Genomic DNA, 15,587 nt, shown 5'->3' with positions numbered 1-15,587 from the left:
TGTGCGTGTGTGTGTGTGTGTGTATATATATATATTTTTTATTTATTTATTTATTTATATATGAATTTTACTATATACTATATTTGTAATAACTGGGATCAAGAAATAAATGTTTGAAATTATTCTGAAATGATATATATTTAAACTTATTAAAGAAAAATCCAAATAAGTTTTTGCATTTTTCTTTAATTCAATAAATATATCCAAATTAGAAAATTCAGCTTGAAATCTAATTAAAACTACTGATAAGAAAATATTCTAGCATAACTATTAACAACCAAAAAAAGGCACTGTTATTAAAATATTCCAATACATAACTACAAGAGGCACTTTCTTAAGTAATCAAGAACTTTTTGGAGGCTTATTTTATTGCTATTTAAACTGCATGTTTAAAGTAAGAAATAAAGTGAAGTGTAAATGTTTACAAATTAAAAAACTGATGAAAGAATAATTTAGTATATACTGTATGGGAACACTCAGAGCTGTTCAGCTTAGTAAGAATTGCATCAATAAATGTTTTTGTAATGAACCCAAACAAGGTCATTAAGTCTATAGGACAGCCGATAAATGGTGAAAAGATATATACAGGTATCCCTTGCTTAATGTTTTGCTTCACATTAGATTTCTATACCTGTAAATTGTAATTTTTCGAAATACATATAAAAACAAGTTATTTCCTTGCAACAGTTCAAAGGAATGAATGAAAATGACAAATATATTCTGTAAGTATGGAACTGAATTGCTAGTGGATGGTGACTGTCTGTTGAATGTGCCAACATATCTAGAGGAAGCGAGGGAAACAAACCGATGAGGAGTGAATTTGTTAAAATATAGGTCATTAATGAAATTGATTGCTCCCTTCTGCACGTGCACGCACACACACACCCAAAAATTACATAGCTCTCAGAGATGCACCAAATGCAAGAGCACAACAACATATTATGGTTAATTGGATTTTCAACAGTTTGTACGACATTAATATTGTTCTTCAGAGTTAAGTCACCTAAAATTATATATATATAATAATGTAAATTCTTCCCATGAAGGATTGTAAGCCAAATACAGTTGGTACTGTGAGTGTATTTGCAATCTTTGCTATTCTATTTATTAAAAAAAAAAAAAAAAAAAATCTTTGCTATATTCCACTTCCTCTCTTCTAAACTTCCAAGATCCCTATCCTGATCACTTTTTTTTTTTTTTTTCTGTGATGATGTCACCATTATAACACAACATTCAGCATCTCACTACACTGAAGTGCATAACTTTATGTTTACTAACATTGACCTGATAGCCATTTTCTCATACCCACAATTCCAGTCTATTCAGATCATTCATTTGTGTTGTAATAGATTTCACGGTATGATATGAACACATATGGATAAGAAAATAACTATTTATTAACTTAGAAGCTAATATTTTGCTGGTATTATATCCAGCATCTTCAGAGCACACAACACAAAGTTTGTTACAAAAGCAAGACAACCACAATCCGGTGTAACAGTGGGGCTAGTATAAGTAATTGCAGCATGCAACACAAGACTAAAGTCCTAATATGGTGCCATCTAGGTTAAAAAAAATAAAAGAAACTTCAAAGTTTTGAAATACTACTACTACGGACATATTTATTATTATTATAGATTTTGTTCCCAACACCACCGCCTCTGAAACCATAAAACACAGCTTCATGTCAGACGCAAAACCTATCCAACAACTAGCAAATGACTTTAACCAATACTTTGCAGACTCCATCCAAGAATTGCACAAAAATATTCCCCCAATCACAAAACGAGACCTTCCACTTGGACCACAATCAAAACAGACATTATGGTTCCCAACCATAAAAGAAGCAGAACTTCTCTCTGCAATACATCAAATCAAACCAAACAAAGGCCCAGGAATTGATGGTATCAGACCTAAAGATATAAAGCAACAGCAACTAGTTTAAGTCCTATCCTACTAAAATTAATAAATAAAATATTTAAAACAGGACAGATACCAAGTATGCTAAAGACCGCCATAATCACACCCATATACAAACATGGAAAAAGAAATTTAATGAGCAATTACAGACCCATAGCAACATTACCAATTATCAATCAAATTATGGAGCAGATCATACTGAAGAAACTCACAGCATACACTGAGATCTTTCATATTATCCCCAAAACACAATATGGTTTTCAGAAAAATAAGGGAACAACATCTCTCTTGGAAGACTTTACAGACGTAATTAATACTGCCTTAGACAAAAACAAAATTGCCATGGTAGTCTTTATTGATCTAACTAAAGCATTTGATACACTTACACATCAAACCTTGTTAGAAAAGCTGAGGCATGTTGGAATAGACGGGCCTCTTCACAGGTGGTTTACAAACTACCTTCAAAATAGAAAGCATATCACAAGTATCAGGTTAAACCGAAGCAGAGAGCTACCAGTAACCTGTGGAGTACCACAGGGAGCTGTACTCTCCCCAACTCTATTCAACATTTACATGCATGATATTAATCAGCTACCACTCAAAGGTAAGATATTCCAATACGCAGACGATACAACAATAATATCCATCCATAATAACTCAAGCATAGCCCAAACAAATATGCAACATGACATAAATCTGATCATAGACTGGCTCATGAAAAACTCCATACACCTAAACTCAGAAAAGACAAAATTAATGATATTCAGAAATCCACTGACTCGACCAGTTGATAACAAATATATAGCCATCCAACATCCACTTTCCAACATAAAAAACACACAAAACCACTACAATCACTCAGGTTGAAACAATACGTTACCTTGGAATTTGGAATTTACTTCGATGCAGATATGAACTGGAATAGCCACATAAACCATCTACACAACAAACTCTGAACAATAAGTGGCAAACTCTACAGGTTAAAAGACATAGTTCCCATATGCCTAAAAACACTAATATACAAAGCACTATGCCAAAATATACTATGATACGCTATAACAACGTATGCTTTCTGTGCACCCTACAAATTAAATAGATTAATGTCACAACAGTACAAAATGATAAAACTGATCTTTTGGTAACAAAGAGAAAATAACAACCTTATATACATTGCAATGTCAGAACACAAAATACTGACAGCAAAACATTTATTTCACTATGTAGCTTTGCTAAAATATTATTTCGATGCCAACTACAGGACATTCAGAAATACATATCGTATAACAAGACCCCAGACTACTAATTATATCACATATAAATACAATAATCACTACGGAAAGGCCACACGAAACTTCTACATCCCAGACATGATAAACAAATTACCTTTTGAATACAGAAACCTTACAAACTACAATAGCCTGAAAAGAGCTCTAAAGACATACTATGAACAAGAAACACGCACCCAAAATACCATACAAACTTAATGAAACACAATATATTCGTTCAGGCTTCCAGTTCAGCGACACATCAATACATTCCAAGTTATTGTGTGTGCGCACGCGAATTTCTCAATCATAGATTTCCTAGCTTCCCAATCACATATAAATACAATAATCACTACGGAAAGGCCACACGAAACTTCTACATTCCAGACATGATAAACAAATTACCTTTTGAATACAGAAACTTTACAAACTACAATAGCCTGAAAAGAACTCTAAGGACATACTATGAACAAGAAACAAAATACCATACAAACTTAATGAAACACAATATATTCGTTCAGGCTTCCAGTTCAGCGATGCATCAATACATTCCAAGTTAGTGTGTGAGTGCGCGCGTGAGAATTTCTCAATCATAGATTTCATAGCTTCCCAACACAGCAAAAAAAAAAAAAATAATAAATAAATAATAACCAACTGGTGTCATCCTCATATAAGCTTCGAGGATGAAAGCAGAGAAATTAGTTCTCATCAAAGATGTATCATATGTAACCAAGTGCATGTAATGTATGTATCACATGTAAATCAAAGTATTCAATGTATGTATTATATATTACTTACATATGTAAACAAATGTAAGTAATGTATTATGTAATCAAATGTATGTAATAACTGTAACAAAAGTATGTAATATAGAGTGATTATATCCATTGATATTGTATATATAGAGTGTAAAATTGCGAAGAAACATCTAATAATCATCATTATGAATATTATAATAATATATGTTGTAAACAGTTAAAAAAAATTACATATCTATTATTATTACATATTGATTACTTTTATTTTATTTTTTAAAACTTTCTAAGACTATCATTTGGACTATTTCAAAACTTTGAATTTTTTTTTTTTTTTAACCTAGATGATGCCATATTAGGACTTTAGTCTTGTGTTGCACGCTGCAATTACTTATACTAGCCCCACTCTTACACCGGATTGTGATTGTCTTGCTTTTGTAACAAACTTTGTGTTGTGTGCTCTGAAGATGCTGAGTTAATAAATAGGTTAATAAATAGTTATTTTCTTATCCATCTGTGTTCATATCATACCGTGAAATCTATTACAACATGTCTGACGAACACATAAGCCTATCCACACGTATAGATCATTCATTTGTTTCATACCATTCACATTCCTAATTACCTTGCCCATCTTTGCATCATCAGCAAACAGGCAGATCCAATCTCTTCATTTCTTTCTATCCTCCCAAATTCTTCCTTCATGAGCACTGTGCCAGTTTGGGGTTTCTCTTTTCTCGATCTTCTATTATCTGGTCTCTCTACCTTTTTTCTTGGTATCCTCTCATCAAATTTCATTTCATGCTAGTTCATAAGCCTTTCTTCAACACTTTTTAGCCCTAAATTATTCCTAATGTCCACATTTCTTATTCAATCTTTCCTTGTTTTGCCCACATTGTTCTTAAGACTAATTTCCATTGCTTGTATTCTTTCATGTCTCTTTTTGCTAGTCTCCATGTTTCTGCTGTTCAGTTATATCATATCATGGTAATATACTAACAATTTGCACTTACCTATTATCATTCTACCTATGAGCAAATTAGCCAGAGAATATACACAGTTAATAGACAAAAATGCTGTATGTGGTGTAGTGTATTGATGGTGGACTGTGTAGTATATTAGTGGATTTTTTTATTTTGTAGATAGTGGATTAAGTAGTTTGTATATATAAGTTGTGCAGATAGAGTGCTCTTGTGCAATGAATCTGTGACTCCATGGAGAGGGGTCACATAATAAAATATCCCATTTGTAAAGAAAATAGATATTAGTTTTGAAGAGATGATTTGTCTTTACAAATGGGATACTTTCTTAGCTGAAAGTTCAGCACCTTTCAGGTGTATACTGTACACAGTATATAATTCCCTGCCTTCATTGGGGTGGAGGTTAACAGCTCGACTTTAGAGACAGTCATTATCATATCCTCGCATGCCCTGAGGGCACAGAGGTCTGACATACGTCAGTTTACAGTCCAAAGTCAACCCTGTGAGAATGGCCAGTTCTCAGCAGCATCGAACAGTTGATCTTCTTCCAACTACTAACCATGCTAAGATTTGCTTAACCTTTTGTGTGAGCCATTAGTAGCAGAGACTCTACCAATTAACCAACCTTTGCTGGCTCACTTTAGAGACAGTATCACACTGAAATAAAAATTCATTATATCAGTCCAGTAAGCAGGTAGGAAATTGCAGCAAAGATAGAAAAAACATAGCTCTGTGGTGGATACATAGTTATGATTGGAACCATGTAACTCTAATTCCCAGTGCTGTAACGAGGGTGCCCGCCACTGGTGCAACTAGGTTTGGGGCGCAAAATGTAAAAAATAAAAATAAATAGATATAAAAGTCTGCTATTTTATATTGTATTTTTAAATTTCAGCAATATGCTACTTTAGACACACAAATTCTGCAACTCATTTTGATGGGGTTAATAGTAAGTATTTAACATATTGCATTTAGTAAAATTTAACTTGTTACATTTAAATTTTTCACAATTTTTGTCATTTTTGGGTTGGGGGGGCAAGTTAGATTTGCATTGAGTTAGGGGGGGGGGTGCAAGTTAGACACTTGCCACAGGCATTTCATACCCTCATTACTGCTAATTCCCATCTATAAAAAAGGCAACAAGGCAACTACAGAAGGATATGTTAACTAACCACAGGTTATAAGCTATTTGCTGAAATTCTGAAGAACAGAATCAGTCCTAAACTAGAAAAAATTATAAATGAAGAGCAGAATGGCTTTAGAAAAGGAAGATCCTGTATAAATCCTATATTCAGCCTCAAAGTATTAATTGAAAAAAAGAAAAAAATTCAACTTATAAATGCATCTAGCATTTATAAGTTGAATATACTTAAAAACCACTTGCCTATAATTTATTAAAATCACTCAGCAGAGAGAACCATAATAAGTTTAAAAAGAGGCAAGAACAGAACCAAAACATTTGAACTAACAGGAGTTCTTAGACAAGGATGCCCCCTTTCTCCAGTATTATTTGGAATATATACAAATGAAATAATCAAAGAGAATGGAGGTTAAGCAACAAAAAGGAATTCATCGGAAAGTAATTTTATTTTAGATACCTTGCACTTTACAGATGACCAAGTGATATTTGGAACAGTTGAGGACAATCTACAAAAAACTGTGTAAACTGAATTTAATAACAATTTAATTATTGTTTTATTATTATATATACATACATACATATATATATATATATATATATATATATATATATATATATATATATACACACACACACACACACGAGGGTAGTCTGAAAAGTTCTTGGCCTAACAATAAAAAACAAAATTATAATTTCAAAATTATTTTTATTTTTTAACATAATTCCCCTTAAGACTAATGCATTTCTTCCAGCGATGCTCCAGCACCAATATCCCGTCTCTGTAGTGGCTCTCAGTAAGATCTACAAAATGCTCCTCTACAACTGCATTCACCTCTTGATTCGAAGAAAAATGCTGTCTAGCGAGGAAGAGATAGAAGTCAGAGGGAGCCAAATCTGGGGAATTGGGTGGATGTACCAACAATTCATACTGCAGATTCCTTAATTTTCCCATTGCCAAAACACCTTTATGGGCAGGTGCATTGTCCTGATGAAAGATGATTTTTTTCTTTTCCAAACTGGGTCTTTTCTCATGAATGTTTTCATCTAGTCTGGTTAAAAGATCGGAATAATATTCCCCGGTTATTGTTTTACCCTTTTCAAGATAATAGACAAAATGCCTTCAGCATCCCAAAACACCAATGCCATGACCTTTCCTGATGATGGAACCGACTTTGTCTTCTTTGACACTGAACAACTGACTTTTCTCCACTGTTTTGACTGCTGTTTGGATTCTGGTGTGTAATGGTGAATCCAAGTCTCATCCATAGTAATAAATCGATGCACAAAAATCGATTTTATTCTTGTTTTAATGCTCCAAGCAGTGTGTTCAGAGATTTTCATTTGAGTGCGTTTTTGATCTGCTGTGAGCGAGCACGGCACCCATCTTGCATAAAGCTTTTTCATTTGCAATTCTTCATGCAAAATATATCTTACGCGTTCGTTTTTTTGAAATCCCTATAGTCTCAGCAATTTCACTCACTTTTATTTGCCGGTCAACCAATACTATATCATGCACTTGATCAATGATTTCTGGTGTTGTTACACTTTTCAACATCCTTCACGTGGATCATTTTCGAGGCTGGTATGGCCACGTTTAATCTTCGCAGACCATTTCTTAATTGTCGAAAACGAAAGAGAAGAGTGCCCATAAACTTTTATTAAATATATTATTCTATTATTAAACATAAAATTTTTTGAATGATTTTCTTTTGGCATTAAACCTTCTTTCACAAAGAATTTTTTAACTGCATGATAATCAATTTTTATCCATTTCAAGTTATACAGACAACACTTTTGCTTCAGACAGCTGTATAAAACAAACTACATGATAGAATGACTTGCAATTTCACATGGATGCTTATGACAGATGTACCAACTTAGGGGGAAAAAAATCTTGCCAGTGGTGTTGCCATCTATGGTCGAAGCCGAGAACTTTTCAGACCACCCACATATATTGTTTTATTTAAGAAACACAAAAGCCATGCTATTCAAAGCAAAATACCTGCCTGAAGTGTATATAAGATGGACAGGGGAACACAACAAGAGAAAGGGTGATGCTCTAAGAGGATGTGAATGTGTGTGTAGACAAAAAGGATAGGGAATGACCTGAGATATAGCAAAAATAGTTAAATTTGAAAAATATTCTGGGATGAGTAGGGAGAAAAAGAAATGGTTCAAACAAAGTATGGAGAAGTCGCATCTGATAAGTGGTATTCATGTTATCGATCCAAGAATGAGCTGTTATGTTTGTATACTAATGCTAGAAGAATTCAAAACAAGGGAAATGAACTGGCTGCATTGATTGAGTTCATTCACCCAAAACTTGGAATAAGTGAGACATGGTTTGATGAGGATGACATCCTGACATGAGTAGAAATGGAAGGGTAGGATGTATTTTGTGAAGATAGAAAGAGTAAAAAGGGAGGTGGAGTGCTGTTCGATGATGAAAAAGAGTTATGTCATACAAGGTAGAGATGCAGCTGTAGCGTGGAATGAGGAGCCAGGTGGAAAGGAGATCAATGCTGCATGGGTGATATTGAAGAACTATCTATTAGAAGCAATGTCTAAATATATTCCAAAGGTCAGAAGGTTAAATAAGCTAGGTATGAAATGGATGAATGAAGAGATTAAGCATGCAGTATGAGAAGAAAAAAAAAGGCATTCTGGAGGCTATATAACAGTAGTGGGAATCAATTCCATGAGAAATACAAAGAACAGGCAAGGAGGGTGACTTGGTTCGTAAGGGTAGCAAAAGTTCAGTATAATCAGTAGGTAACCAAAAAAAAACAATCCCAGAGAGTTCTTTTGATATATATAGCTAGCAAAAAAAAAAGAAACGAATGATTATAGTGGGATGGCATTGATTGAAGAAAATGGTATAAAGTATAGTGACCAGATTATCCAAGGACCAATGCTGGACACGTTCCACTGGTTGCATAACTTTTGTTTCCTGCTTTGCAGGTTTGCCTTCCTTCCAGGCGTATATTCTAAAATTGCTGTATTTCTTCTTATCCCAACAGAAACATAATCATACCTTTTCAATAAAATATTTTGTTTTTATTGTTGTTATTATTACTAATTAATAATATTGTTACTGCTAAACTATCAAGAAATTTTTATTTAAATTCTCAATAATGGATGTAAAAGTAAATATCCCAAAAAAACTTATTTTATTTATACAATGAATAGATATTTATTAAAAGCAACTTTTATTTAAATTCTTAATAATATATGCAAAAGTAAATATCACACAAAACTTATTTATCTTATACATCTATTAAAACTCTCTAAATGAACAATTTAAACATATTTTTCGAATGAATGAATTATTTTAAATAATTCATCATACTCTGATATTTCACTCATCAAATCTTCACAGGAATCAACCATATTATATTTCACAATAAGAATGGCCTTTATGGTCTCAAGTTTTAATTGTGTTTTCTCTGCAGTCCATAATTTATTCACAACTGAAAATACTCTTTAAAAGTTTGGCATATAATCAAAAAATAATTTTACATGAAAAAGTTCCTCATAATAAACAACTAATGTATGTTCATAGTTTACTCTTTCTGTTAAAGTGAATAAAATATTTCAAATGCTGTATGTTTTGCTGTATACATACTAATGCTGTACACATACTAATGCTGTACAGGACCGGTAAATACTGTACATCTGGTCACATAAGTATAAAGACAACTGCTGCTGAGGATATAGTTCAGATATTTAATGATCTGTTTATGAAGGTTTTTCATCCTTGTGCATGTGACGGCATGGAGAGTTTGAGAGCAGTGGATGATAAGGAGAGGCTGACTGTGAGTGAGGAAGAGGTATATGAAGAATTAAGCAAACTTGATATTAATAAGGCTGTGGGCCTTGACATATCACTGCATATTTTGAAGGGATTTACCAAGTTAACATCTGCCTTGACGTATTTATTTAATATGAGTCTTATATCATACCTTACGTTAATTAATATAATTAATTAACGAAATAAATCACATGAATTAAATAAATAGTAGTTTTATCTGTTCCAACTTTAAAAATAATTTATATGTCAAAGGGTTAAGGTTGGTTGGTAGAGCCTCTGCTAATAATGGCTCACAAAAAAGTTAAGCAGGTTTGAGTGTGGTTAGTAGTTAGAAGGGGAAACAATCGTTTGGTGTTGGCACATTCTCCCTCGATGAGTCTTTGGACTCCCTGGAGGTGTCAAATAATAATAATAATAATATTGGGTCAAGTTTTAATGTCACCCCTTCATAAAGGAGGTGACAGAATTCAAGCATCAAATTATAGGTTGTTGTTGTTGTTAAAGTGTTGGAAAGACTACTGAGAATAAGGATACAGAATTGGGTTGACAACAATGGTATTATCTTTGATGGACAGCACAGATTCGCTAAAGAGAGGTCATGTTTTAGGAATCTGTTGACTTATTACAATAATGTGACAGCAGCATTGGATGTGGAAGATGGATACATAGTAGTATACTTACACTTTGCAAAGACTTTTGATAGATTACCTGATAAGTTGATAGTCAGACTAGAGCAGATTGGACATTAGACTAATGCATTATATTTGGAGATTGACTGTCTGATAGGTATCAACAAGTTGTATATGGGTGAACAATATCCCTGTTTTAGGGCTGTTGCTGCTTAACCTCTATGTTAATGATATTGGGGAAGGTTTCAATGGGGATATACTTCTTTTTGCTGCAGGTAATGCAAAGTTGGGATGAACTATGAGGAGTAAAGCAGATGTTGTGGCCTTACAAGGTCTTGAATAGACTAAGTCAATAGGTAAAGGAATGGGATGGCAGTTCAGTATAGCAAAATATAAGGTTTAAAATTTGGAAACCAGAGATTGGATGTAGAATTTATTCTTGGTTGGGTTTTTCTGATTCCAGTTTTTCCAGTTTGTGATTTCTGGAATGTTGAATATGAATAAAGGTTGAGACGATACAATTTGCAGAGTCTAGTGGATAGGAGGAAGAGGGGAGTCATATAATAGACATACAAGTTAGTAAGGGGTTGTTTTTGGATTAATGTTGAAGAGATTTTTCATAAAACAGTGGGAGATTGGGGATGAACAAGAGATCATCCTTGGGAGCTGTATAAGGAGGATGTGAGCAACAGGGTCAGAAGCAGGTTTTTTTTTTTTTTTTTTTTTTTGAATGGGGAGTTGCAAATGATTGGAATGCATTGCTTGAGAGCATGGTGCCTTCACAGAATTTGAATGTGTTTAAAACATGGTATGATGAAATATATGAAAAAAGGGACCTAGATGAATCTCTGACTCCATTGGGTTTTATAATAAGTATTATTGTTATTATTATTTGGGCTATTTCTTACAAAATTAACAAATTCTTCAATGGCCTGTCAAGTGTCATCTCTATCCTGGAGGTTGACTATTGTGGATCTAAATCTGATATTCATAATGTGTAGCAGAAAGATAAGATGGTGAGGCTGGTGTGTCTGTTTTTGAGGGACAAAAAAACCCAAGTTTCCACCTTCTTATTAGACTGGATAACTCACCATTTCATTGAAAACACCTGATAAAGGTTCCTCTCATTACAGATGGGATTCAAACCTAGGTATTTCCAACCAAAGGGTTTATTTATCTATACCAGCAAAGCTATGTAAGCTGCAAGGCCATGGTCATGAAAAAAGCAGACTAAGAATGGATAATATTTTATCATAAGCAACATTATTGTATGGCAGTGAATCGTGGACAATAAGAGAAAGAGATAAGAAAATAATTATTGCCACAGAAATGAAATATATGAGAAGAACAGCAGGTTATACAAAACTAGATGAAAAAAAAAATGAAGACATACTGGAAAGAACTCAACCAAACACCAATAATGAAAACCATAGAAAAATACAAAACCAAATGGAAAGAGTATCTGCAATGAATGGCATATGATAGAATATCCAGGAAGGTGATGGAACTACAAATCAAAGAAATAAAGGCAGACCAATGAAACATTGGGCCAGGACCAAAACAGCCCACCTGACCTAGATTTGTGAAAGAAGGAAGATGAAGAAAATGAGTAAAAGTAGTTAAAACGAAGTCATGGATACATTTCCCAAATATCTCGATCTTTCAGATTCTAATAAGTACACTTAATCATGGAAGAAAGATAACATAAAAGGAATCAAAGAGAAAAGTGATATTAAAACTGAAGGATATTCTGGATATCTAGGGTACTTTAAAAACTTATTTAAATGAAGTGACAAATGATAGAGTTATAAATGAAAGAAAATACAATCAGGTATACTCTAACCACTCGGCCAACTGGCCTGGTTGGCCGAGTGGTTAGCATATCTGCTCTCCAGCAAAAAGACTGCGGGTTCAAATCCTGCCGTGGGCATGGATGTTTGTGATTGTCTGTGAAAATACTAATGGTGGTGGTCGGCGGTAGATGCAGTTGGCGTAGATGATGAAAAGTAGTTGCGGTTGGTGGAGACAGAGTTGTAGAGCAAATTTGAGGTATCCTCCTTCAATGAGTCTTTAGACTCCCTGGAGGTGTTATGTAATAATAATAATATATTTGAGAAAAATAGAAAAATCATCAGAAACTCAAAAGGTGGAAAGGCAGTTAGAGCAGAATATTCCATATGAAATTCCCAAGAATTGTAGTATAAAAGTTTTGAATTGGCTAAAAGGCATGATTCAAAAGGTAAAGCAAAATTACAAGTTGGAATTCCTGATGATTGAAAGAACTCATTTTGTTCTGCTTGATAAAAAGTGAAATAAATTTGGGAATTATAGAGGAATTTCTCTACAAAATATTCCAGGCTTTTGCAAGCATACTGAGAAAAGGTTAAGAAAAATTATTAAAGAGGAAATTGGTAAGAACAAGCTGGAATTAGGTCAAGTGGGCTTCAGCACTAGACTTTTATTCCATGATAAGTGGTCAAGAATCTGTGGACATATATATATGATAATGATCTCTGAAGGTTTTATTTATTTATTTTTTAATCTCAAGAAAAGCAAGGCTACCTAAGGATCAAAGTTACATAACTGGGAAGTGACATTCATGTGACCTTTGAAGGAATGCAGAGAACTGACTGGGACATTTTAACCTGATGTATCAATCCTTCCCTTTTTATGATTCATCTCATTTTTAGATATCATTATCAGAGAGTTTAGAGGTGAATAACTGAGACTGTCTCAGGACTCTGAAATGTTGAGTATAGGACAGATTAAGAGAATGTCGTCTGTAGATTTTGATAGATAGGAGGAGAATGATATATTTGAGATGTATAAGGTAGTGAGAGGAGCCTATCCAGATAGATACAGGGGAGTTATTGCACAGGCTAATGGGTGATGGGAGAATGTGAGGTTGTCCCTGAAAACTGTGCAGAAGTCATGTAAGGAAGTGAAAAATAAATTTTGTTGCATTGCACGATAAGTGGGAATGCATTGCCAGAGTGGGTGGCTAATTCTCTAATGCTTAATGTCTTCATGGAAAGATATGATTGTTATTGTGGTCTGTGAGTTTTCAGTCTCCTGCAGTTAGTCTTCATACTCCATTAAGACTTGGAAGTAATACTGATATTACTGGAGATGTAGAAAGTTTTTTGCTTGTTTATAAGTTATATTCTTGTTTTAATTCTTTACCCAAGCAATTAGCAAACAAAGTTTACACCTGAAAATCTTCACAACTAGACCTTGACTTCTAATCAAAGTGCTCTAGTATCTCATAATGCAAAACACATTTCCTTTTGGATGTATATATTGTGTATTATGAGACTGGTTTTGACTTTTATTTATGTCTTTGTCTATCTGTGGTGTATTAGAGTGGTTTATTAACTTTTTCTGTTCAGTTAATAACACAGATTCATTCGGGATTTTAGTATGAAAATACAGTTAGTTCACTTAAGAATTAAAGAGAGTGAGTGAGAGGAAAAGTAAATTCAGAATTAATCTCCCTACAGCCAATGTGGATGAAATAGTGGCACCAAATTGCACTTCTTATCCATGTTATTCAATGGGTTTTAGAGCTTCGTATCCAGATTTAGCTGGACATCGTGGACAGTTGGGGGGTTAATACCTTTATATATACAAAGAAATAATATTAGCATTAATTTAGGTATCATCGGTGTAACAGTGTGTGTGTGTGTGAAATGTTTGTTTTCCAAGTGCTGTGTATAAATCTACATTATAAATAAAACTTATAAAGAGAAAAGGACCCATAAACTTAATATCATACATAAAGATAATAAAATAGGAAAATAAACGTCACACAATCTCTTCAAGATCATAGGATTTGATTCACAAACAGAAGCAGTTAACTTCAAACTTATAAAGCACAATTTCTTCTGCTCTCAACAACAGTCTTGAAAATGTCATTACTTAATTCATACCTGTTTTTCTTTGAAAACAAAAAAATAATTTGGGCACAATCTTTCTTGAGTAAAGTAATATTTTTCTTTCATGTCTTCTCTAACATATCAGTTGTTGCTTTTTTTAATTCTTTGGATGTGCTAACCACTTGGCCATTTTTGGCCGAGTGGTTAGCACATCCGCTCTACAGCCAAAAGGCTGCAGGTTTGAACCACGCTGTGGGCATGGATGTTTGTGATTGTCTGTTGTGAAAATACTAGTGATGGGTAGCGGGCAGTAGATGCAATTGGTGTAGATGATGTGGTTTATTGTAATTATATTGAGTGGTGGAGACGGAGACTTGTAGAGTAGGTGCCCTCCCTCGATGAGTCTTCGGACTCCTTGCAGGTGTCATGTAATAATAATAATTTTAAAGTTCCTTTTTCTTCTGGAAAGCTATTTCTTATCCTTGAGTACAAAAAATTTATTACTTTTGAGTTTACAATGTTTAACTAGAATAAGTTTACTGTTTAATGTATCTAAAAGAACTGTCCATGACTTTGGACGAAATTATCTAATTCTTTTTATCATTTTTATCTATTCTGAAAGAAATTCATCCATTAATTTTGGGATAACAGTTTGTTTCCCTCATTCATAATACCCTTTTCCATCTTTTTGGCATAAGAAATGTCTTTTTCTTTAAACTATATTTCTTCTCTCAGCTTCTGCATTTCAGAATGTATTCTGTTCTAATCAACGCAACTGTTCTGTTTTTTTCTCTCTCTCACACTATATTAATTTCCTATTCAGAAATGCAACCTTTGCTCAAGCACGCTACTGTCTGCTGCAGCAGATAACATGGTGGCAAAAACAAAAGTAAAATTATTGACTTCAGTTCTTTATTAGTGTGAAAACTAAATTTGAGGTAAGACCTTTTATACTAATATCGCAATTAAACAGCTTGTGGTAAACTATACAAAGATTTCTTTTATACAAAACATTACTAATTACAATAAATAATGCATTATCATATTACACTTAATTTTTTAATGATACTTGTAACATAATGATTAGAAATATATACACATTTGCACAAGAATAATGTTTAATTTGCCAAATATTTCGGTCTAAATTCTTCTTCTTTATGTGCTATGCTTCTAATGTTCCATGTAGCATATTTCACCACATTTTTCTTTTT

The 15,587-nt window shown here is 33.4% G+C and overlaps 1 protein-coding gene across 3 annotated transcripts in view; it reads left to right on the top strand.

Moving 5' to 3' along the window:
* LOC150103230 (uncharacterized) overlaps positions 1 to 15,587 on the top strand; it is a 161,710-nt gene that overhangs the window by 45,598 nt on the left and 100,525 nt on the right. The window lies entirely within an intron of this gene.

Source organism: Typopeltis vanoorti, chromosome 9 (genome assembly GCF_054136105.1).
Source record: "Typopeltis vanoorti isolate ZY-2024b chromosome 9, IOZ_Tvanoo_1.0, whole genome shotgun sequence".
Classification (NCBI taxonomy): Eukaryota; Metazoa; Arthropoda; class Arachnida; order Uropygi; family Thelyphonidae; genus Typopeltis; species Typopeltis vanoorti.
The sequence above is the reverse complement of the archived record's forward strand: the minus strand, read 5'-3'. Positions and strand labels throughout refer to the sequence as shown.